The sequence below is a fragment of the Lepus europaeus genome, chromosome 12 (genome assembly GCF_033115175.1).
Source record: "Lepus europaeus isolate LE1 chromosome 12, mLepTim1.pri, whole genome shotgun sequence".
NCBI classification, from domain to species: domain Eukaryota; kingdom Metazoa; phylum Chordata; class Mammalia; order Lagomorpha; family Leporidae; genus Lepus; species Lepus europaeus.
In genome coordinates this window covers 82,769,733-82,794,830 of record NC_084838.1, presented here as the reverse complement: position 1 = coordinate 82,794,830, position 25,098 = coordinate 82,769,733, and positions in this window count along the sequence as shown.

Sequence of the window (25,098 nt, the reverse complement as noted above, 5' to 3'; positions counted from 1 at the left end):
GTGGCCTGAGAAAAGCAGTAGAAGATAGTACAAGTACTTGGGCCCCTGCCACCCAAGTGGGAGACCCAGAAGTAGGTCCTGGCTCCTGGCTTCAGACTGGCACAGCTGTGGTCATTGCAGTCACATGGGGAATGAACCAGTGGATGGGAGATTCTCTCTCTCTCTCTCTCTCTCTCTCTCTCTCTCTCTCTCTCTCCCTCCCTCCCCCCCTCCCTCCCTTTCTGTAACTCTGAATTTCAAATAAAGCTTTAAAAGAAGAAAGAGGAAGAATTTAGACACCAATATCGACCTTCTCACTAGACCACTGTGTAAGAGGAAGTCAGAAGCCAGCATGATGAATCTGTGAGTGAAGGAATACTTAAGATTCCAAGAAGCCATCGGCATCTAGAGGAGGGGCATGCAACAGATTCTGTCATAGCACTTGGAAGAAACCAATCCCCCCCTCCCCCCAGCTTGCCACTGGACTACTGGCCTCAAGTACTATGAGACAAAAATATTGCCTTCTGGATTCTGTCCTGGTTGCTCCTCTTCCAGTCCAGCTCTCTGCTGTGGCCCGGGAGTGCAGTGGAGGATGGCCCAGGTCCTTGGGCCCTGCACCCGCATGGGAGACCAGGAGGAAGAAGCTGGCTCCTGGCTTCGGATCGGCCCAGCGCCGGCTGTAGCAGCCTTTTGGGGGGTGAACCAACGGAAGGAAGACCTTTCTCTCTGTCTCTCTCTCTCTCTCTCTCTCACTGTCTAAATCTGTCTGTCCAAAAAAAAAAAAAAAAAAAATACTGCCTAAGCTACTCATATTGTGGCATGTTGTTACCTGAATCCCAGTAAACTAGTACATACACTTTGTTTTCATTATGTTCTATTGCTCCTGGACTTTAATTATTCAGAAGAATGGACTTCTTAAATTAAGCCTCTGTGTTTTATATTTCTTTCATTTTTTAACCCTCTCTTCATATTTTTCTTCTGAGTTTTATAGATTTCCTGTTTCATCTCAGAGTAATTATATTTAATTTCCAGGCACTCTTACTTGTTCTGTGTCCCTATTGCAAAATCATTTGATTCTATTTTATGGATATAACATCTTCTTTGAGGGTACTAGGGTATATTTTTAAAGTTTTCTTCCATTTTCTGAATTACATCTACTTTCTCTGATCTTCATGGCCTTTCTCTTTCATACCGCTTGTTTTCCTCATGTGTTTGATCTTTCTTGAAGAGTTCATAGTTACGAGAAACCAGTGTCGATTTCCTTTTGTGTTTAGTGGGTACATTTTTTTTTCATCCATCACCTCTTGCCTGGGGAGTCAATCTGCGAGATCTGTGCAGCAGGGTGAAAGATCAACTTCATGGCTGAGGGTATAGACCTAAGTATGGATTGAGTGGTACTCAGCAGCCAGAAGAAATCATCCCTTCTTCTGAGGGGTCAGAGTACTTTCAGAAGAGGCCATGGAATCCCCTGGTTGATCCAATCTCTTTAGTGATTGACCCCAGAGGAAATGGCGAGGCTACTTGCAGTGCGGCTTGTGTCAGGGAGAAAACACAGAGCATCACACAATGCTGCACCCCTCCACCTCTTCTCATTCCTTCTCTTTCATTATCCTGTGACTCCACGCCCTTTACCCTTGGGTAGGTGGGAGTGCTCCCTATGGTAGACCCTCATATCTCATTCTAGTCTCTGGTTTTTCCACTGTTTCCTCTGTGTACCTCCAACCACTTCCCATCGTCTAAAAATGTCTTGAAGTTTCTCCCTCCCATTCCCTTCCTAATCTTTAAAGAATTTTTACTATAATTTCAATGTAACCTCTAGGAGAAGGAGATGAACATGTGTGTTTACCTCAAATTGGAATGTACGTTCTTTCTTTTCCTTTTAAAATTAATGTGAAAAAATGTATTTGAGAGGCACAGACAGAGATAGAGACAGAAGCAGAGATCCTCCATCTGTTGATTTACTCCCCAATTGTGCACAACAGCTGGCAGTGAGTCAGGCTGATGCCAGGAACCTGGAACCCAACCTGGGTCTCCTTCTTTGGTGGCAGCTATCCAACCACTTGAACCATCACCACTCTCCCAGGACATGCATGAGTAGCAAACCAGAATTGAGAGTGAAGCCGCGCCTTGAACCTAGGCCCCGTGATAATAGATACGGACATCCCAATTGACAGCTTAAACACTGTGCCAAACTCTTACCCCTCCTATTTTTAAAAGAGCAAGTTGATCTATTTTAAAAATAACTGCAAGGATACCATCAGGGCATTGACCTTTTCTCTCTAAGCACCTGGTGGCCATTTCCATATCTTTCTTCACTTATACATTACACATGCTGACCCAAGTGTGCACTCTACTACCTCGGTCCCCAGGAAGCCACCTTTCCCCATTGTGATGAGCCTCTGCCTTTCTTCAGCTTCTCTGCACATGCACATGGACCAAGCTCTTTCCTTTTTGTCAGTGAGTCTTCAAATCCTCTAAGACTTCTTTCCTAGTTTCTTCCATGTTTGCATTTTGTCATTTTGCTCAGGCTGTGCATGGAAAATAAAAGGGACTAAACAGCACTTAGAGAGAGAAAAACGTATTTGTCCCAGGGAAGAATTTAAACCCACCTTTTAGAAGGGTTGAATGCAAAGTAAATATATTCTTAGAGCAAAATTGAGTTTCAAGTCCAATAGGCCAATTCCAGTCTCTCCTACTTTGCTGCCATTCTGCTCAAGTCATTACCTCATTTCATTTATTTCCTCTCTATGTAAGTATAAAAAAAGCATTATAATGTCACAAGATATTGAGATATCGAATGATCACAGTAGGTAAAGGCAGAATCTTCTGATAACTGAAATACATGTGAGCAGAAATCAGCCACTCTCTCGCACCTGCCCGTGTGGTTTCAGTGCTGATCTGATGACTGCAAAATCAATTGTAACTAGAAACATGCAAAATTGCTATCAGATTGAACACTTGACAAGCTCAGTTCAAGAATGTAAGTTTTATGCTTCAGGTCATACATGAGCACTTTACATATAGACACATGGAAAACTCAACTTGCTATTATGTTGTAACCTGTGTGCCCCTTGGGTAATAATAAATTGATTAGAGAGCAACCCTGAGGCCCAGTGTGGTGAAACAAGAGAGGGGTGGTGATGGAGTGAGGTTTTGATGTTAAACAGAAAAGCAATCACAGATGAGGTCTGATTACATTGGATGGCTGCCAACAACTCACAGGTAGATAGCAAGGAAAAACTGGATGTAGCACCCATTAAGAATCTGATTCTTAAACCTTACTATTCTGGAGAGGCCATGTCACTACTGCTGACATATACAAATATACAGATATGCATATGTATATAAAATGACACATATGTTATTTTATATATGTCACTTTATATATAAGCCATTTTATATTTTAAATTTTTATATATATTATATATGTCATATATATATATATATTTCATTTTAAGAAACTTTACTCCAAAGTGGAAATGTAATTAACAGGCACACTAAGCAGAATATAACCCATCACAGAAGAAGCCTCTGTGACACAAAAATGACTTTAAAAATAATAAACGCCCCCAATGAATTTAAAATTTGAATTATTTACAAAATTAATTTTCTATGAAGCTTTCAGTTTACTTATTGAAACACTTCTAAATGTTTATTGTTACCTCCTATAATCATGCAAAAAATCATACAAAAATACCTGTTTATGTGGGACCAAATAACTTAGAAATCAGGACATAAGATGCTGATTATATGTGTCATCCTTTGGTTTTCACCTACAAAAGTGACAGTGATTCAATTTTTGCTCAGTAGGAGCTGCTGATTGGCAGCTGATGCCTAAATGTATTGAGGATTATTTATTGGAAACTCTGGGACTGCATCTTGATTTTTCATGATTCCCCAGATTTAAAATATCTTCACAAATCTACATGTTGTTGAAAATAGGAAACGTTTACACAGCCAGTTGTTTGTCTGTCATCCATTGATGTAATGAAATCAGCTAGTTTCTACTGGAATATGATGGATTTAAACTACACACCATCGATCTGAAATGTGTTGATTTGCTAGTGAGAACAGAAGGCCATGCACTAGGAAACAGAGATCCAGATTCCTGAGATGCATTCCCATATGCATGAGGGCCGTACCTAAGCAAAAATGACAGCAATAAAATGTTCTATCTTTCTGTGAAAAGAGGAGAAAATATAACCATGAATAAAGGAAATTAATACTAATGCAAAGAAGACCCCTTTAAGGTAAAGCTCACAGGTTGAGATCCAGGAACAGGCTACCTAGACTTAAATCCTGGTCTTGTGCCTAATAAGCAGAGTATTTAGGACATTTTATTTAAATTATGGGGCCTCAGTTTTTTAATCTGTAAAATGGGAACAAAAATAGTGTATTTGTCATATGGTTGTTTTAAGATGGAACAAGTTACTACAAAGTGCTTGGACAGTGCTGACACATCAAAAGTACACATTTAAGTGTTTGCTGCTCCATGCCAGCATGCTGCTCCATGCTCCATTTCATGTTAGTAATTACAGTCCATTATTCCAGGTGGGTATTAGATAGTATTATCTCTTTTTTCATTTGATTTCAGAAAGCAAAATAATTTTCTAAAAACAACATAGTCAATAAATGGTTCATTTGGATTTCTTTTTCTGTATCTGTTTAATTCTATTTAAGGTATACAAATTCCATGCACTTCATATATACAGATTAAGGAACATAATGATTCTTTCCACCCTATTCTCCCTTATGCCCACACCCCACACTCTAACCCTTCTTCCTCCTCTTCTCTCATATTTTCACTCTGAATTTTTATTTTATTGACATTTTACTTTCTACTCATAAGATTAACCCTATGCTAAGTAAAGAGTTCAACAAATAGTATGAAGAAAAAACTGTCCCTCTTTAACAGTAGAATCAGGGCTGTAAATAATCATCAAATTTCAAAATGTCAGTATCATTACTATACATTACATTTTAGATAATCTACTAGTTACCAAAGATCAGGAAAAACAAATAGTATTTGTCTTTTTGGGACTGGCTTATTACACTAAATATAATGGTTTTCAGTTATTTGATTTTGCTGCAAATGACAGGATCTCAATTTTTTACACCATACAGTAGTATTCCATAGTGTAATAAACCATAATTTCTTTAGTCAGTTATCAACTTATGGACATCAGGGTAATTCTGAGCTGTACAGATAACTCTTTAATATGCTGATTTCTTTTCATTTAAGTAAATTCCCAGGAGTGGGACTGCTAGGTCATATGGAAGATCTAATTTCAGATTTTTGAGGTATCAAATCCATAAATGTAAAACATCATATCAGCAAAGTGAAGAATAAAAACCATAGGATCACCTCAATAGATGCAGAAAAAACTGTTGATTTAATACAACAACGTTTCATGAAGAAAACCTTAAGCAAACTGGGTATAGAAGGAACATTCCTCAACAACTTCAAGGCAATTTATTAAAAACCCACAACTAGCATCCTATTGAATGCAGAAAAGTTGGAAGCATTCACACTAAGATGCAGAACCATACAAGGATACCCATTCTCACCACTGTTATTCAATATAGTCCTGGAAGTTTTAGCCAGAGCCATTAGGCAAGAAAAAGAAATCAAAGGGATACAAATTGGGAAGGAGGATGTCAAATTATCCCTATTTGCAGATGACATTATTATATTTATGGGGATCCAAAAGACTCCAATAAGAGACTATGGGGGGCTGGCGCTGTGGCTCAATAGGCTAATCCTCCACCTAGCGGCTCCGGCACACCGGGTTCTAGTCCCAGTCGGGGTGCCGGATTCTGTCCCGGTTGCCCCTCTTCCAGGCCAGCTCTCTGCTATGGCCCGGGAGTGCAGTGGAGGATGGCCCAAGTGCTTGGGCCCTGCATCCCATGGGAGAGCAGGAGAAGCACCTGGCTCCTGCCTTCGGATCAGCATGGTGTTCTGGCCGCAGCACGCTGGCCACGGTGGCCATTGGAGGGTGAACCAATGGAAAAGGAAGACCTTTCTCTCTGTCTCTCTCTCTCACTGTCCACTCTGCCTGTAAAAAAAAAAAAAGAGAGAGAGAGAGAGAGAGAGTCTATGGGATCTCATAAAGCAGTTAAAGTGGCAGGATATGAAATCAACACAGAAAAATTGCCTTTGTATACATAGACAATGCCATGGCTGAGGAAGAACTTCTAAGATCAATCCCTTTCACAATAGCTACAAAAAATTAAGTATCTTGGAATAAATTTAACCTACAACATCGAAAATCTCTCTGATTAAATTACAAAACATTAAAGATGGTGATAGAAGAAGACACAAAAATTTTTTATGGAAAAATCCTCCATATTCATGGATTGGAAGAATCAATATAATCAAAATGTATATCTGAAAGCAATTAACAGATTCAATGTGGTACCAATGAAAATACCAAGGATATTCTTCTCAGATATAGAAAAAAATGCGAAATTCGTACAAAAACGTAGGATACCCAAATAGCTAAAGCAATCTTATATGACAAAAACAATGCTGGAAGTATCAAAATATCAGATTTCAAGACATACTACAGAGCAGATATAATCAAAACAGCCTGGTACTGGCATAAACACAGATGGATAGACAATGAAACAGAATAGAAACTCCAGAAATCAATCCACACACCCACAACCAACTTATTCTCGACAAAGAAGCCAGAGTCAATCCCTGGGTCAAGGACAGTCTCTTCAACAAATGCTGCTGAGAAAACTGGATTTCTGCATGCAGAAGTATGAAGCAAGACCCCTACCTTAAACATTATACAAAAATCCAGTCAAAGTATGTGGTGGAATGAGAAGACCATGCAAGATGGCCACTGGCAAGCGAGCGTCAGTTACTCAGGAATGGCTTCGAAACCCACCTGGCAATGGAGCCTGCCTGGCAACATGCTGCGACTGGATGGCTTTGGAAACCACATGGCAATGGAGCCTGCCTGGCAACAAGCTGTGATTGGTTAGGGCATAAAGCTCCCCTTGACCATATTGGCTGCCTTGGCTATATAAGCTGCCGTACCAACTGGCCTTCTTTCACCCAACTCCCGGGGTCTGTGTGGTGACTCCATCCTTCTTGCCTCCACCACGCTTCTCCTCTCAGAACAAATCCACCTCAACAAAAGTAGATTATAGACCTGAATCTATGACCCAATACCATCAAATTATTAGAGAACATTGAGGAAATTCTGCACGACATTAGCATAGGCCGAGAGTTCTTAGAAAAGACCTCAGAAGCACAGGAAATCAAAGCCAGAATTGACAACTTTGATTATATCAAACTGAGAAGCTTTTGCACTGCAAAAAAACCCTCAGCAAAGTGAAGAGGCAACTGACAGAATGGGAGAAATTATTTGCAAACTAAAAAACTGATAAAGGATTAATATTCACAATTTATAAAGAGCTCAAGAAACTTAACAACAATAAAACAAACAATCCAATTAAGAAATGGGCAAAGGACTTAAACAGGCATTTTTCAAGAAAGGAAATTCGAATGACCAACAGACACATGAATAAATGCTCAGGATCACTAGATGTAGGGAAATGCAAATCAAAACTACAATGAGATATCACCTTACCCCAGTTAGGATGATCTCATGCAGAAATTGATAAACAACAAACACTGGCAAGTATGTGGGAGAAAAGGTACCCTAATCTGTTGGTAGGACTGTAAACTGGTACAACCATTGTGGAAGACAGCATAGAGATACCTCAGAAATCTGAATATATACTCACCATATTACCCAGCCATCCCTCTCCTGGAAATTTACCCAAAGGGAATGAAATCAGCATATGGAAGAGTTATTGGTACACCAATGTTTATTGCAGATCAATCTCCAATAGCTAAGATACGGAATCAACCCAAATTTCCATCAGCTGAAGACTGAATAATGAAATTATGGGATGTGTACACCACGGAATACTACCCAGTGGTAAAAAAAAAAATTAAATCCTGTCATTTGCAGTAAAATGGATGTAACCAGAAAATTTTATACTTAGTGAAGTAAGTCAGTCCCAAAAAGACAAATACCACATGTTCTCCCTGATCTGTGGTAACAAAGAGTACCTAAAACGTAATCTATATAAGTGAAATTGACACTTTGAGATGTGATAACTTTGAACAGCCTTTGTCTCAACTGTTGATAAACAGTTTTTTTCTCATACTATTTTTTGAACTCTATACTTATTATAGGGCTAAACTTTTGTGTATAACATCAATTGAAAATAGATCTTAAAAAATAAGAATGGTAATAGGAAAGGGAGAAAGAAGAAGGATGAGAGAGTGTGTGGGAGGAAGGTTGGGGGGAGGGAAGAATGCATTATTTGTACACCTTAAATAAAATTTTTAAAAAAGACTAAAATGAATAAAGTTGCTATAAATATTAAGACAACAAAAAATAAATGTCTGGTAGAATCCACCAGTGAAGCCACCTGGTTTTGGGCTTTTTTTGTTGGGGAGGTCTTTGTTACTGATTCAATGTCCATATTGCTTGTTGGTCTACTTATGTTTCCCATGTCTTCTTGACTCAATTTTGGTAGATTCTGTGCATCCAGGAATCTATGCATTTCTCCCAGATTTTTGATTTATTGGGACATAGCTTGTTGTAGTAACTCCTGATGATTATTTTTGAATTTGATGAGACTTGCTTTGTGGCCTAGCATATGATCTATTAAATTATTCATTTATAATATTTTCTTTGATTTCTCTTTAGAATCTGAATTTCAAGGGAAAAATTTTCATTCCTGTCATGTACAGATTTTTTTTTAATTCATGGATTTGCTTCTGATTATTTCTGAGTAATATTACAATTAATTTTTAGAATTCTATTTCTGGTATTTCTCCAATCTTTTCTTCACATTCTAGTATTCAATTAGTGTTGTGTTCCTTTGGAGGTGTCATATTGCTTTCATTATTCTTATTTCTTGAATTTCTAGTCTTAGGCATTTGTGGAGATATTTGGTTTTTTTTTCCCTGTGATGGCTTTTATCTTTGGACTGTGCCTCTGTGGCTTCATGGGATGTCTACTATTACCCAGAAGTGTGTGCTGAATGTGGCCAGGCAGCTCTGCTCTGAGCTCCAGTGTGCGGTGAGTATCTAGGATGACACCCAAGTTGGGCATGAAATAACTCCTCTTCTTTATCAGTAGGGAGCGTTTGATCACCTTTGTATGTGTAATCATACCCTTACTTCCTTCTTCCAAGGTGATCAATGCTCTGGTATTAGCCCAAGTGGGCGCAATACTCATTCATGCAGCTTTAAGAACCGCACAAAGGATTTGTGCTGTCCCGTGTGAACATGGATCCTGTTGAAATGGCCTAACCCAGGCAAAGAGCTTGAATGTGTGGAGCTGCTCACCGTGACTACCCAGAGACCCAGCTACACAGATTTCTCAGCACACAGGCTCCTACAGTCATGGGGTGCAAATAATTCGCCGTGCCCCACTAGACTGTCCTGTCCACAGAGAGTCAGAGACACTCCCAGAGCCAGCTGCCCATTTGTGCTCCACCTCAGTAGTTTGAGCCCTGGAGCCTTTGATTTGTTAAGAGGTTGGTTGTACCTTACAGTCCTATATGAGTGCCCAGCTCCCATCAATATACCCAGCCAGACTCAGAATCTCTCTCTCTCTCTCTCTCTCTCTCTCACTGTCTAACTCTGTCAAAAAAAAAAAAAATCCCTGGATCAAACACATGCACAAGAGCTGATGATCATAGCCTCTTCTTGTTCCACACTGGTGCTTTCTCCACCCAGGTGCCACGTATATGACTATTGACAAGATGGAGTCTCATCTCAGCCAGTTGCTGGGCATGCAGCTGCTACATACGTCCAAAATGGCACCCACCTTCTCTCAACCGGTTGAAGGGTGCTGTTGTGGGGGGCATGAGGAGAGAGAAACATGCCCCCTTTTCCTGTACCCCACAGGGCTCCAGGCTGGACTAATACAAGGCTCGCACTCCTGCTGTATCACCTGTGACATGGGCTGCTGCAGGCTGAACTCATCTCACTCTCCAAAGCCAGCACTCTCTCGGGCTTTCAGCTGCTGGAGTCCTGAGTTGTGTCCATGTTCATGCTGCCCATCCACACCCTCAGCATAGATCCACAGTGTCCCTACTCCTTCAGTTTTATCCCTAACTCTCCCCTGAGATTGTACTCCCTCCACTTTTTTAAAAAACTATCTGCCTAGCCTAGAGCAATGCATTTCGTTTCTACTCCACCATTTCGGAATCAGGCAGTTGTGTTGGATTCCATATCCAAATCTTTCTAATTCCAAGCTAACCAACTAGCTTACTATCTCTTGTCTCAACTATTTATCACAGTGTTCTGTAAAAGGGTCCTGGCTGGATTTGGACAGCCACCGTAAAAGTGCCACATCTGTTCCTGTTGCCTGCACAGTATAAAAACCTAATACAGTCACCCTGAACGTGGCTCTGCAGGGAAACTAGGGGACGGACTGAATGATCACAGGACCCAGGTCCCAACAACTTTCTCTCTCCTTTATCAAAGAGGCCCCTTGTGGTGATTTCCAATCAGCTTATATGATTTGCTTTCTTTCCCTTTCAAAATGTTTTAATTTTTTCATAGCATGTTTAATATTTCATTGTTTCTTGTGGATGAAAGGAGAAAGGCTTGTTCTGAAAAATACATAACTCCTCCTCCCACAGAAGAGTTCCATCCTGAAGCAGTGTTCACAGCCAGGGCTGCCAACTTCAAAAATAAATGGTTCTGATAGCTTCAGAAACCAGATTTTCATATTTGTTCTCTGAAGAGCAGAGAGTAGGTTTTTAATAAAGCTCTCGTTGTGATAAATGACTGACTCAAAAATAGCAGGCGGAGGCTCAGCCAGTGCAGTGGCCTAGGAGCCATCAGGTGAGTAATTTGCCTATAAACAGGAGCATGGGGAAGTCTCACATAAGCTCAGCTCATTTTAGTTTGGTGACTTCATTTTCCATCACTGGGCGTGATCTCACCAATGGTGATCTGCTCGCAGTTCACAAGGACCTCTGTGGCACAAAACTACCCTATCTAACCTCAGCTCCAAATCAGACAGGCAGAGCCTCATCTTTCCTATCATATTACAGTATTTTAAAGTACATTGTCAACACAGCTTGCACATACTTATTTGTAATAGGCTTAGGGCTTGGAAAACCTTCTGGCTAAGTTTCTTATATACTGTAACTGAATATAGATTAATTTTTATGACAAATAGAAGCACTTATTTTAATATCAAAAGCAATCTCTTGTTGCAATAGCTGGGGTAGCTAGATGTTACCTAGAGCAAGGTGCAATTGGCTAAATAGAAGCAAATGGCAAATTCTTCATCTTGCTCTCTCTGAACTCATAAGCTATGTATTCAGTCAATATGTCCACTGTAGGCTACAAGGGGTAGGCAGCCCCATGTAGGCCTCTTGTGTCAAATAATCATTGATCTAGCTGTGGATAGAGAGTTCTGACATGAAGTCCTTTGGTGTACCCCTTCTTGTTGAGATATGAAGCTGACACCATAGACTAAGAATTGATTAAAGAAGATATTGATATAGCTGAAGTATAAACACTCCATAACAGGGTGCTATTTGGGCAGGCAGGCAGAGGAATATGTGCCAGCATGTTGACTTTCCTTTCACCAGCATTATTGAGGGAAAGTTGAACTCGTTGCCAGCTAGAGGTCCTGCTGTACAGAACGTGGAACAAGGGACCACATCTAGTCACCTCTCCTCTATCTGCCCCCTACACCTTAGAACTTTGAATGTATTTGGTGATTACATCCCACTGAAGTGCAAATTACAGGAAAATACATCTTAATTCAAAGCTCTGAAGAAGGAGGATGTGTTGGGTTATTCTTTTACCCTTTCTAGTACATTCTGCATCTTGCCCTTTCTCTGTGTTGTGGGAAACTGAAATTCTATGGATTGTGTCAATGGGCTCCCTGACTCTCTGGATTCCAACTGAGATCAGTCAATGAGAAGAGAAAAAGGAAGACAGAAAATAAGTAAGATTTGGGCACTGATCTGTAAGCCCTTCTCTGTGGAACCACTGAAGGTTATACAAATCCCTCAATCAGTATTGCAGCTCCTGTCTGGTTCATCTTGCAGGGGTAGGGATTAGACTCAGAAAGGACACTTTGTGACTCTTCCACTGTGACCAGTGCAAAGGTGCTTCAAAAAGTATATGGATAAATAGAATTAAAAAATGTTTATTTCTGTGCAAAGAAATTCTGAATGCTAAAGTCAAAAATGTAAAAATAGAAAGTCATTGGAGCTCAACAGGTGAGAGAAGATCACGAATCACTACTGCGTTGAGAGGAAGATTCCATTATTGCCTAAATCTTTGGTAGATTTGAACAGAAGAGTAGTTTCCAGTACAAGTTGTATGACCTGAAGCTCAATGGCACCTACTTCTGTGCGTAAGAGGGTGGATTAATAGCCTAAGAGCAATACTGAGTGTTAAGAGAATTTTTGCTCTTCCTTCTGACTCAAAGATCTTTCAAAGGATCAACCACCTCAATAAAGCTTCCAGAAAAGCAGCACTTTCAGAGGGAGTCAGGATTCTGCATAGATAGGGAATGAAAAAATAATAAATAACGAGGCACAAGAAAGAGAAAAAAATGTATTGCTCACATATCAGGGGCACAATAAAAGGGGTGAGTTGAAAATGATTAGGGAGTAGTTGAGTAGAAATAGAGATAATCAGAACAATACACAGTGTATCCTCTATGAGGCTGTAGGGCATGATGAGTTTGGTTTAGCCTCAAGTGGTCAAATGGACTGATTGTACTTTACCCAGGCATTAGGAGAAGACTAGAAAAGTAGGAACATTCCCAGCTGTCCCTGGAAGAAATGAGACCATACTTCAAGACTGATTGAACTTTGAAGAATCTGTAATCCAATGAGCAGGAAATTATGGGAGGATTATTTAATTTCCTGAATCCTTACCACAGTGGTTTTCAAGTGTTTTGGTCACCGAATCTCTATATATCTTTAAAAACTATTGAGGCTCCCAAAGAGTTTTTTGCATGTATGGAAGTATTCATCTATATTTATTGTATTATTCATAATGATAGGATTAAGAGTCAAAGAGATCACATAAACAAGACTAGTGTCTGCTAATAGAATTAAGAAGGGAGAGAACAATCCAACATGGGAAGCGGGATATACAGCAGACTCATAGAATGGCAGATGTCCTAAACGGCACTCTGGCCTCAGAATCAGCCCTTAAGGCATTCGGATCTGGCTGAAGAGCCCATGAGAGTATTTTAGGCATGGACAGCAAAGACACTCTGGCAACAAACAAACAAACAAACAAAAACCCACAAAAATGAAAGATCTCTGCGAGTGAGATCCCAGTGGAAAGAATGGGCCATAAAGAAGGAGGTACCTTTCTCTGAAGGGAGGAGAGAACTTCCATTTTGATTATGGCTTTGTCTAAATAAGATCAGAGTCGGTGAACTCAAAAGGCTTCCATAGCCTTGGCAACTCATGACAAGAGCCTAGGGAGATTTCTGACATCATAAATAAGAGTGTCAATTGTTAAATCAACAACAGCAGTCACTGCACACTTACTCCTCATGTAGGATCTCTGTCCATAATGTGTTGTACAATATGAATTAATGCTATAACTAGTACTTAAACAGTCCTTTACACTTTGTGTTTCTGTGTGGGTGCAAACTGTTGAAATCTTTACTTAATATATACTGAATTGATCTTCTGTATATAAAGATAATTGAAAAGGAATCTTGATGCGCATGGAATGGGGAGGGAGCGGGAGTTGGGAGGGAAGTTATGAGGTGGGGGAAGCCACTATAATCCATAAGCTGTACTTTGGAAATTTAGATTTGTTAAATAAAAGTTTAAAAAAGGAAGAAAAAAGAAAAAAAAGAATTAAGATAATAAGTTATAAAATATTTATTCATTATGTGATTTTTTAAAAATATTGCTAATACACCCATGGCCTGGTAATATAAATAACATTTTTGTAATGGAAATAAACTTACTTAAAATAATTTGTTTTGATAAGAAACTATACATTGTTTGGAGGACATTCATTGTTTGGGCTACCAAATTCTACCCTATCTTTTCTTTGGACTATTTTAAACTTTAGATGGCTCTTAGACATGCAAATTCTAGCCTGATTAAATCTTTTTGCCTCCACTTACAGTTCGTTTCAAACTACCTTCACTCCACATAAATTTGGGCTTAGCTTCCTTTTTGAACTGTTTGTAATATCTATGTGGATCCCTCATTGATTGATGAGTAGAATGAGATCTTTTAACCTCTGTTTTTTTCCATTTGTATGAGAGCCATGATTACTTTTTTAAGAAAATTATCTTTTAACAAACTGTATTTTATAACACAAAAAATAGTGAGAAGAGTAAAGTTGTTTTACACTTTTGCAAATCTTTTTAATGCCTGGCATAATAGAAGACAGCTGGCTTCTCATAGCTGATTCTGCAGTCAATCTGCTGCAGATTTGTTGTTTTACATGAAGTAGCTGAAGAAAATCTGGCTTTGCGCAGATACGTATTTGGAAAAGAGAGTAGTATTTTAATAGCCTTTTTAGATAATTGTGGATATTCTTTAATACTTCATTAAAACATGCCAAGTTGTAGTTTTGTAAAGGTTAGCTGCAATTTGAAATATGAAACCATTTCAATGAATTTTTCATACTCCATTAAAACTCTTTTGGTCTATGTTTCACTTTGAGAGAATCCCTTTCACATAAATGATGTTCTAATATTATGTACTGGTCATTTGAAATGTACTGGTTCACTTTGTTATCCAGATCTTCCAAACACTGACACATCTCATTATATAATATCAAAAATTACTCTGCTGATATCATAACCAATCTCATTTTAGAAAGCCTTGAATATCAGGGTGCTGTCATACTTACAGGTGGACATGTTTTCCAAAATTCTAATTTTTATGTGAAAGCTTGAATTTTATCACTGGCAACAAATATAGGCAGTTATTTTCTATAAGCAACAGGCTCACTCATGTATTTTTAGGAAATATTTGTCAAATACTCAAATTTACAAACCCGTAGTTTGTTCATCAGTCATTCTTTCAAATAAAATTGGCACTTCCTAAATAATGGTTAGTCTGAGTTACAACTCAGATAACTGTTCGAGTGCTTTTCTTCAAGATAGCCATTGTACTTCAATACACAGCAGAGTCATTTGATGCATACTTATTTCACCACAAAGAAGACTATGAAAAAGACTTATACTCAAGGGTTTAGATTTAAGATTAATAATGTCTTCTGCTTCATTGAGGACATTCTCAAATGAAGCTGGAATTTTCTTTTACTATGACTGGAAGGCAGTGGAGAATCCAAAAACTACTAGTTCACTGCCACTGACTTGATTCATTATAAGGTGCTAAGAAGTTTTATCTAGTATGACTTTTGCATCATCAGTGCAAATGTCAATATGGTAGAATCTCAAATAATGTCTTATGATTAGTATGAAAGTAACTTCGCATGTGTGGACCCTCTGAGAGGGCCTCAGGGAGACCATGGGCCCACAAACCATACATTGACAGCTATGGATTTGCCAAACTCCTTTGCATATTTCCTTTGCTACAGGAACTAGTACTTCTAGAGTGACTTCTCTGCTGGTATGTGAGCTGCTTTAATCTCTTTTTCTTTGGGGCTTGGCATAAAGTAAGTAATTATTAAAAGTATGACTGAAATAAGTTGACTTGGGATGGGCATTGTGGCACAGCAGGTTAAGCCACCACCTGCAATGCCAGCATTCCATATGGGTGCTGGTTTGAGACCCAACCTCTTCACTTTCAAACCAGCACCCTACTAATGCACCTTGGAAAGCAGCAAAAGATGGGCAAAGGGCTTGGGCTCCTGTATTCACCTGGGGAAACCAGATGGAGTTCCTGGCTTCTGGTTTCAGCCCAGCATAGCCCAGCTCTTGCAGCTTTATCTCTCTCTCTCTCTCTCTCTCTCTCTCTCTCTTTCTCTTCTCTTCTCTTCTCTTCTCTTCTCTTCTCTTCTCTTCTCTTCTCTTCTCTTCTCTTCTCTTCTCTCTCCCTCTCTCCTCTCTCTCTCCCTCTCTCTTCCTTTCAAATAAATAAAGTAAATCTTTAAAAAACACTGAAAATAAGGAAATTCACTAGAGTGGAGCCCAGAAGACAAAGTGGTCAGTTCCACATGTAGATCTGAGACAGGTTTGAAGAACTAAAGGGAATTCCACAGGTGGCAGCAGGGTGTAAGAACTGGCAGAAAGCATTGCGGGTAAAAGGAACAAATGCATTCATGAGATGTCTTTCCATGTTGTGTTGATTTGCCAGATGATAATAGCCACTACATTGCTGGACTTGTGAGTCTTATACTTGACACATACATTTAAGTGAGAGAGATTTCAGAGCAATCAAAATATTGGCATCAGTTAGAATCATGGCTGTGGATGTGATTCTACAGAAATGGTGTTAGTGAGGGAAAATAGGGGTGGATGATGGAAATCTTTTGAGAACCTTCTCTATAAAGGTAATCAGAGGTAAAGATGTTAGCAAAAGAATCTGAAATATCAGGTATCGGATTTAGGAGAGAGTAAAATCCCAGATCAAAGAAGGAGCAAGTTTAAGGAAGAACCAATGTCTAGAACAACAGGGGACTCAAGACTGAAAAGAATCTATTAAATTGGTGATGATGGAATGAAAGGTTGCCTTTGCTTGGACCATTTAAAGTGAATAGTGAGGGCTGAAACCTCCTTACATGAAGTGACGAGTGTATTCAAGAATGAAAAAGTGACACTAACCCACTGTTGGTGGGAATGCAAACTGGTTAAGCCACTATGGAAGTCAGTGTGGAGATTCCTCAGAAACCTGAATATAACCCTACCATTCAACCCAGCCTCCCACTCCTTGGAATTTACCCAAAGGAAATTAAATTGGCAAACAAAAAAGCTGTCTGCACCTTAATGTTTATTGCAGCTCAATTCACAATAGCTAAGACCTGGAACCAACCCAAATGCACATCAACAGTAGACTGGATAAAGAAATTATGGGACATGGACTCTATAGAATACTGTACAGCAGTCAAAAACAATGAAACCCGGTCATTTGCAACAAGATGGAGGAATCTGGAAAACATCATGCTGAGTGAAATAAGCCAGTCCCAAAGGGACAAATATCATGTGTTCTCCCTGCTCGGCAACAACTAACTGAGCACCAAAGGAGAAACCTATTGAAGTGAAATGGACACTATGAGCAACAGTGACTTGATCAGCTTTTGTCCTGACTGTTGATGTACAATGTAATACTTTATCCATTTTAGTATTTTTTTTTTGTACTAGTGGTTGAACTCTGTATTAACACACAATTATTCTTAGGTGTTTAAATTTTAACTGAAAAGTGATCCCTGTTAAATATAAGAGTGGGAATAAGAGAGGGAGGAGATGTACAATTGGGGACATGCTCAATCGGGCTTGCCCCAAATGATGGCGTTAGAAACGTGCCAGGGGATTCCAATACAATCCCATCAAGGTGGCATGTACCAATGCCATCTCACTAGTCCATGATCAATTTCAGTTCACAATTGATCACACTGATAGGTCTAAGAGTCAAAGGGAATCACACAAACAAGATTAGTGTCTGCTAATACTAACTGATAGAATCAAAAAGGGAGAGAATGATCCAACATGGGAAGTGGGATACACAGCAGACTCATAGAATGGCAGATGTCTTAAATAGCACTCTGGCCTCAGAATCAGCCCTTAAGGCATTTGTATCTGACTCAAGAGCCCATGAGAGTATTTTGGGCATGGAAAGCCAAGACACTCTGGAAAAAAAAAAAAAAAGCTAAATGAAAGATCTCTGTGAGTGAGATCCCAGTGGAAAGAACGGGGCCATCAAAGAAGGAGGTACCTTTCTCTGAAGGGAGGAGAGAACTTCCACTTTGACTATGACCCTGTCAGAATAAGATCAAAGTCGGCGAACCCAAAAGGCTTCCATAGCCTTGGCAACTCATAACCAGAACCTAGGGAGATTACTGACGCCATAAACAAGAGTGTTAAATTGTTAAATCAACATCAAGAGTCACTGTATACTTACGTCCCATGTGGGATCTGTCCTTAATGTGTTGTCCAATGTGAAGTAATGCTTTAACTAGTACTGAAACAGTATTTTACACTTTGTGTTTCTGTGTGGGTGCAAACTGATGAAATCTTTACTCAATATATACTGAATTGATCTTCTGTATATAAAGATAATTGAAAATGAATCTTGATGTGAATGGGAGAGGGAATGGGAGATGGGAGGGGTGCGAGTGGGAGGGAAGTTATGGGGGGGGGGGAAGCCAATGTAATCCATAAACTGTACTTTGGAAAATTTATATTTACCTAATAAAAATAAATAAAAAAATAAAAAAAGAATGAAAGGAGGTGCAAGATGATTAATGATTCTTACAAAACTTAGGTATAAAGAGGTGACAGTAGAAGAATGCTGCTCCAGAGAAGGATTTTTAAATGTAGGAGATATGTGCGTACTTAAATCCATAGGGTAGGATTCACAGAAAAGGAGACAATGAAATCAAAGAATACACTTTAAAGAATGGGTCCTGGAGGAAGGAAGAGGACAGGCGCTAAGGCATAATGAGAGCAGTTAGACTTACACTGCAGAAGTGATACCTCTTCTCTGAGCCTGGGGACAAACCTGTAACAGATAATTAAGTTTACATCTGTGTGGCACAAATGCTGAAAATGTTCAAACCTAGAAGCCTCTATTCTTGGTATACTAGAAGACAAGTTGTCTTTTCAGAGCCAGGAAAGTGGAGTGCAGGCAGTATTTCAGCCTAGCTCAGCCCGGATTACTCAGCTATCAGAGCCCAAGGAAAACAGCTTATTTTCTAAGCACTTTGTGTTGAGTATATGGATTGGAGGGTGGGTGAGGTAGCATAATTCCAAGAAAACAGGAATGAGAAATAAGTGAGACAAGGGAATAAGAACAGGGATGAGAAGGAGGATTACTGGATGTTTGCTGCTTGGTACCAAGTGTAACTGATTGTGCAACATCAGAGGTCCATCGGCAGAAGGTCATGGGAAATATTGCAGGGCTTTCCATGGAGGGAGTGAGAGCAAAGAGAGAATTTTCCCAGTAGTTCCTATCTCTATTGGTCAAAGTTTGGTCCCAGAGCTTGTCAAGTTCCCTGCCCTACTAGTTTGCTGATATCTCCGTGCCTAGAAGGTTCCCAGGAATGTCCCAGAGTCAGTGGTGAGCTGCTATGCCCATGTGAATATTATGGGTGAAGTAAACAGCAGATATTTGTAGTATGACAAGGTTCAAGGTGCATGATAGAGTAAAGCTAAGAGGTCCTAGTACAATTTTTGAGAGGTGACTTAAAGAGGAACTTAACTTGAAATAATAGTGCAATTTTCAAAAGTCAACCACCTTTCATTTTAAGAAGAGAATTTTTGAGCAGCCCTGACAGCACACTGGATGCATTTGTACTGGCAATAATTTACAAGGCCATGGTATCTTCTCCAGAAATATCCAGTGGCCCTAACATAAGAAGGATACAATTATGTTGTAGTATCTAGACTGAAGATTTCTGGGAAACAATTACTTAAAAGTGAAAAGGAGTGACACTGAAGATAGAAATGAATTGAAGTTTACCAATCATAAGATTTGGAGTAGGTAAGGAAGGGATTTTGTTCCAAGGTGGGCAAATAAAGCCAGAGAAAGAGACTAAATGTCTTGACATTTGAAATGCTATATATTGGAAATAGAAGCATATAAAATTAGGTTATAAAACATTGAGATTTACTGTTTTAGAGGGGAAACCATTTGGCAGAACAACAAGAACCATTCCTGAGTCATGGGAATGAATTCATGAAGCAAAATTGGTAAGATTCCATCTGACTTCAAGTCAAGGATGTAGGATATGTAGACCACATAGAAGTCTCTCATGATGATAGCATGAAATGGGGATGTGAATAGTGAAGCAAGATAGCAAAGTTATCTGTGAATGTTAGGAAAATGAACAAAAGGTTGGCAATCCCAGTGACAATAAGAAATAGGAAGAGAGACTCACTAATTCTATTGTTTATCAGTGCTGAGTATCACAGACATATTTGGCATTGCCCTAGGTATAGGAAACACAAAGATGAGTAAGATAGTCCCCATAACCTGATAGAAAGACAAGAAGAAAAATCAGTATTAAAATACAATAAGGTGTGTTCTTAATAAAATTATGTACCCCACACTTCTGAAGACTCAGTAGCTGATGCTGAAGCAAAGTCTTAAAAATTGAATCGGAGTTTTGCCTAAGAAAGACAAAGTGTGTGTCGAGGGGGAAGGACAGTGGGAGGTGGTGGGAAGGAAGGAAGGAGGAAAGACAATTCAAAGCAGAGGCAAGAACACAGTCATAACCACTGAGAGAGAGAGAGAGAGATTCAACAGAAAGAAACCAAGAACTTGGTCTTGATGAATTTGTTTATTTTGACAACTTTAAAAATATATTTATTATGTGTTGAGTGCTGTTTAGAACATCTTCCAAGATTTTTTATTTCTGTTACAATGTATAAATTTATATGTGAATATATAATTTAATTACAAAAGTAATTCATGCCTTCAGCATGTTTATTTTCTTGGTATTCACATGTTTTAGCTCTTGGGAGCTCTGAAAGAGGATTCCAGCAGTAAGTTAGTATCGCATCTTCCAGCATGCCTCAAATCCCAGGGGTGGAATAGGAGGTCACAGGCCTCTTCAGGACAAGGTCTGCCTCAGGATCAGTAAATTGAAAATGCCCACTGCAGAGCACAGAAGACGAGCAAAAGAAAGCAGTAAATGAAAATCAAGGGATCATCTCTAGAATTGTCTGCACTTTTTCTTTCTTTCACTACTTTTAGAGGAAGATTAACTCATTTTATTTTTATGGCTTTGCTTGTACTTCCAATTTTTACAGATGTAACAAAATAGGGAAATAGCCTCATAAACTATCATTGGCCTTTTAAAATGGTCCTGTGGATAAATGATTAAATGTTGACTTCCTTGAAGATTTTGCTCTGCCTTTAAATGGTCACCAGCTGATGTGCTGCCCAAAGTCAATCTCTCATGTTCAATTTTAGAGAAATTAGTGGGGACAGCACAGGATGGGTGATGGAGTCCAAAAGACTTAGCTTAACGTTATGAACTAAGAACCAGCTTAAGACTATGTTGATTACTGGCTGCAAGAGTAAGCTAGGAACTGGCTATAGGCAAGTTTGTCTTCACAGGAACCTGGTTTTCTAATATGTGAAATTAGACCTAGGCATGGCTCTGATGGGGTAGACTTGGGTTCTCCAAGCTCAAAACTCTCAGCCAGGGGCCAACACTGTGGCGCAGCAGGTTAATGCCCTGGCCTGAAGTGCTGGCATCCCACAAGGGTGCCAGTTCAAGACCCGGCTGCTCCACTTCCGATCCAGCTCTCTGCTATGGCTTGGGAAAGCAGTAGATGATGGTCCAAGTCCTTGGGCCCCTGCACCCAGGTGGGAGACCTGGAAGAAGCTCCTGGCTCCTGGCTTCGGATCAGCGCAGCTCCAGCCATTGCGGCCATCTGGGGAGTGAAGCAGCAGATGGAAGACCTCTCTCTCTCTCTCTCTCTCTCTCTCTCTTTCTCTCTCTGCCTCCCCTTTCTCTGTGGAACTCTTGACTTTGAAATCAGTAAATCCTTAAAAAAAATCTCAGCCAGCAATAGTGATCGTGCAGCTTTGACACATGTGCAGTGCTCTCTGGAGCTATAATTGGTCCTGCGCAAACCTTCCCAATCTGTCCTCTGTGGTTTGCCTGATCCTGGATGCTGTTGCTTAACTGTCAAATCACCTGCCTGTGACTCCCCAGCCACTCTATCCAAGAAGAACCTGTGACCCAGAAGAGGTGGGCAAAGAGGACTTACAGTGGCAGTTCTTCAGCATCAGCGCGGCCCACCTCCAGCTGGAAAGCAGCGGTAGATGCAGGTGAGAAATGAGTCTATTCAATCAGTGCATGGCTTGAGATCAAGTTAAAAAGTAAGCACACTCAATTATCAGCCATGTGGAGAGTCCTATTGATTCCATGTCACCACATATGAAAGCAAATATACTATTTTCAAGAATGTTGGGTAATTGCTTACTAAATCATACTCTGTCCCTCAAAAAGTTTTTCTGAATTTAAGGAAAGCCCTGGCAGCCATTTTATGGAATTCAAAGAAAATCCTAAGGATATTCACACATTGGATCTCCTGTCTTTGATCAAGTGAACCCCAACTAAGAAGAGTAGAATTTTTAAAATTTTTTATTTATTTTATTATTTGGAAGGCAGAGAGACAGAGATAGACATCTCTTTCCTGCTGCTCACTCAATAGCCAGGGCTGGGCCAGGCTGAAGCTAAGAACTCAATCCAGTTCTCCCATATGAGCAGCAGGGATTCCAAGTGGGTGGCAACTGACTCTCACATTAGCAGGAAGCTGGAATGAGGAGAGGGGCAGGGTCTTGAGCCCAGACACTCCCACGTGGGATGAGGACATTCCAAGGGGCGTCTGATCTGCTGCTTCAAGTGTCCACCCCCAAGGACAGCGTTCAAAGATGTGATTGCTAATGTGTATCCTCAGGTACCCAGTTCACTCCACACACACAGGTAGAAGAAAATGAAATGATTCAATGAAGTCCAGACTTCATTCCAAAGATGTCTCAGTCCTGCTTTACCTCAGTGTCCTCATGTATTATCAAGAAATTTAGACCAGATTAGTGCTTTTCAAAGTATGGCCATGAAATAGTCTGCACAGAATCATATAGAGTTTCTATTTAAATTGCAAACTTTCCAGATGAATCTCAAAAGCATATTTAAACGAGAAAAGTCAAACACAAAAGGCTACATACTGCATGATTACACTTCTGTGCAACTCCAGAAAAGGCAAAATTCCCGCAACGAAAAGCAGATGGGGAATTGCCTGGGGGCTCGAGAGGAGGGAAGAGAAAGGAGATAGATTGCATTGGACACGGAAGACATTGTAGGGTGATGCAATTATTTTATATCTTGTCTGTGGTGGAGGATGCATGGCTGTATACATTTATCAAAATTCTCCAAGCTGCACAGTTCAAGTGGGTGAATTTTGCTATAGAAAAGTTATAACTCATGCAAAAATTTGCAAATTCCTGAGCCTAATCAGAATCTAAATTTTTAACAAGCTCCCTCAGTGGATGTTTTATTCACTGAAATTTGGGAACTACTGAATTTAATAATTTATTCTTTCCTTACAAATTTAGGATCTCATAAAACTCCAATTTGGGTGACAGTGGCAAAGTGTTCCTTGAAGTCAAAGATAGATGGCAAAGGCTATTTTTAGCTGTTATTCAGACTATGAAATAAATGGGAAACTAAGGACTCTAAAAGTTAAGAAAAAATTGCCTTTTAAAGTGTGACAAATGCCTATGTAGGCAACAGATGTAGAGGAAGGGCTGGTCGTATTACCTGGCTGTACCTGGGCAGAGTTCCTCCACCTGTGGTTCCAGCAGCTCCCTATAGACACCCAGAAGAATGCAGGTTTTGAGAACAAGATGAGCCAAAGCAGATGCCAGCATTTGTGTGTGTGTGTGTGTGTGTGCTGAGACTACCAGAGTCGTTCTCTTTCCTGTTAGTCTGAGTTTAAACAATTTCAGTAAGAAAAAAAAAAAAAAAAAAAACCTTTTCCAAATCTCCCAGGCCTATCACATTGTTAAGAGAAATAGAACACAGGGGCCTGCATGCAGCTCTTTGGAACGTGGCTAATCACCCTCAGAGGAACTGAACACAGAAAGGGCTGGAATTGTAGCTTTTCTGCCCCTGATGTGCATTATGACATCATCCAACCGGACTGATTGCATTCCTATCTACCTTTCCATTTGGGACCACGCATTATTGAGAATATTTTTTGTTAATACAAAGCAAAAAGTGTTCCCTCTTTGGAAGGGTGCCTCAGTGTTTGAGATCACATTGTTGATGGCTAACTGCTGTGGAGGACTGGGGAGGGACCACAAGCTGCCGGCTATTGCCTGGGAACTGCCTCCAAGTGGGCAGAGGAGGCCTTGAGAAGATCCAAAAACCAAAGAGGATTTCAACACTTGGAGTATAATAAATGAACAGCTACTCAACAAACAAATACTATAGAAAGAAAGAATCAGGCAGTACAGCCAAAATGAGAAGCAATGAATTAGGAACAGCCAAACTTAGATGTATAAACATTTTCCAGGCCCCTTTAGACAGCAGAGGAAAGATGGCTCATGGATTCATTCTCCTCTGCCTCTGTTGCTAACTGCTTGTTTTTGCCTGCCTTCTCTCCCTGTTTCTTTCTCTCTGCCTCCTTTCCTCTCTCCCCTGATATAACATTTAAATAAACACCTTTGACATAAGGTCAAAAGGAACTGGGGAAATGCAATGGGTATGGAAGACACAGTTACCTTGGAGAAGCTTATAATTTGTGGGAGAGTCTGACAGGTGAGTGATGACAATTAAGCATGAAAGTGTTTTAATGAAACTAAATGTCACAGGAGCCCAGGAGACTGAACAGCTTGTCATCCCCAGGGAAGCTTTCTTAAAACAGTGGTTTTCACCCAGCAGAGATTTTTGCCTCTCAGTGGTCATCTGGAACTATCTAGAGACATATACAAGCATACTTAAAAATGCTCATGGACAAATGAAATTAAAATATAGTGTGCAGTCCCATGAACTTCTTGAAGTTCTTCATATAATAAAAGAATCAGAGTGTAGGAGGAGACAGAACTCAGGTGTTGCTGTAGGTCTGGCACCTGTAGAAGGAGAGAAGAAAGGAAGAATGGTTAAAGAAGAAGAGCCTCAGACATCAAGACAGCTGATGAGGAATCCCTGAACAGAGCCCATCCACCAGAGGAGTTGTATACTGTCTCCATCTCCAGTCTTTTTCATCCCTGCACCCAAGGTCAGCCGTTGACTGGAGCTGTCAGGGTAGACTACAGCCTTTGGATGCATTGTGCATTGGACCCAGAGTAGTGGCAGCAGCTGCCCTCCACTGTTGATACCCCTTTCCACAGCTTCTCTCTAGAAAGGACATTGCATCTGTCTATGTTGCTAAGCAATGTTTGTTAAAGGTGTCTATTTTCCTTCCAAAAACTGAGAGT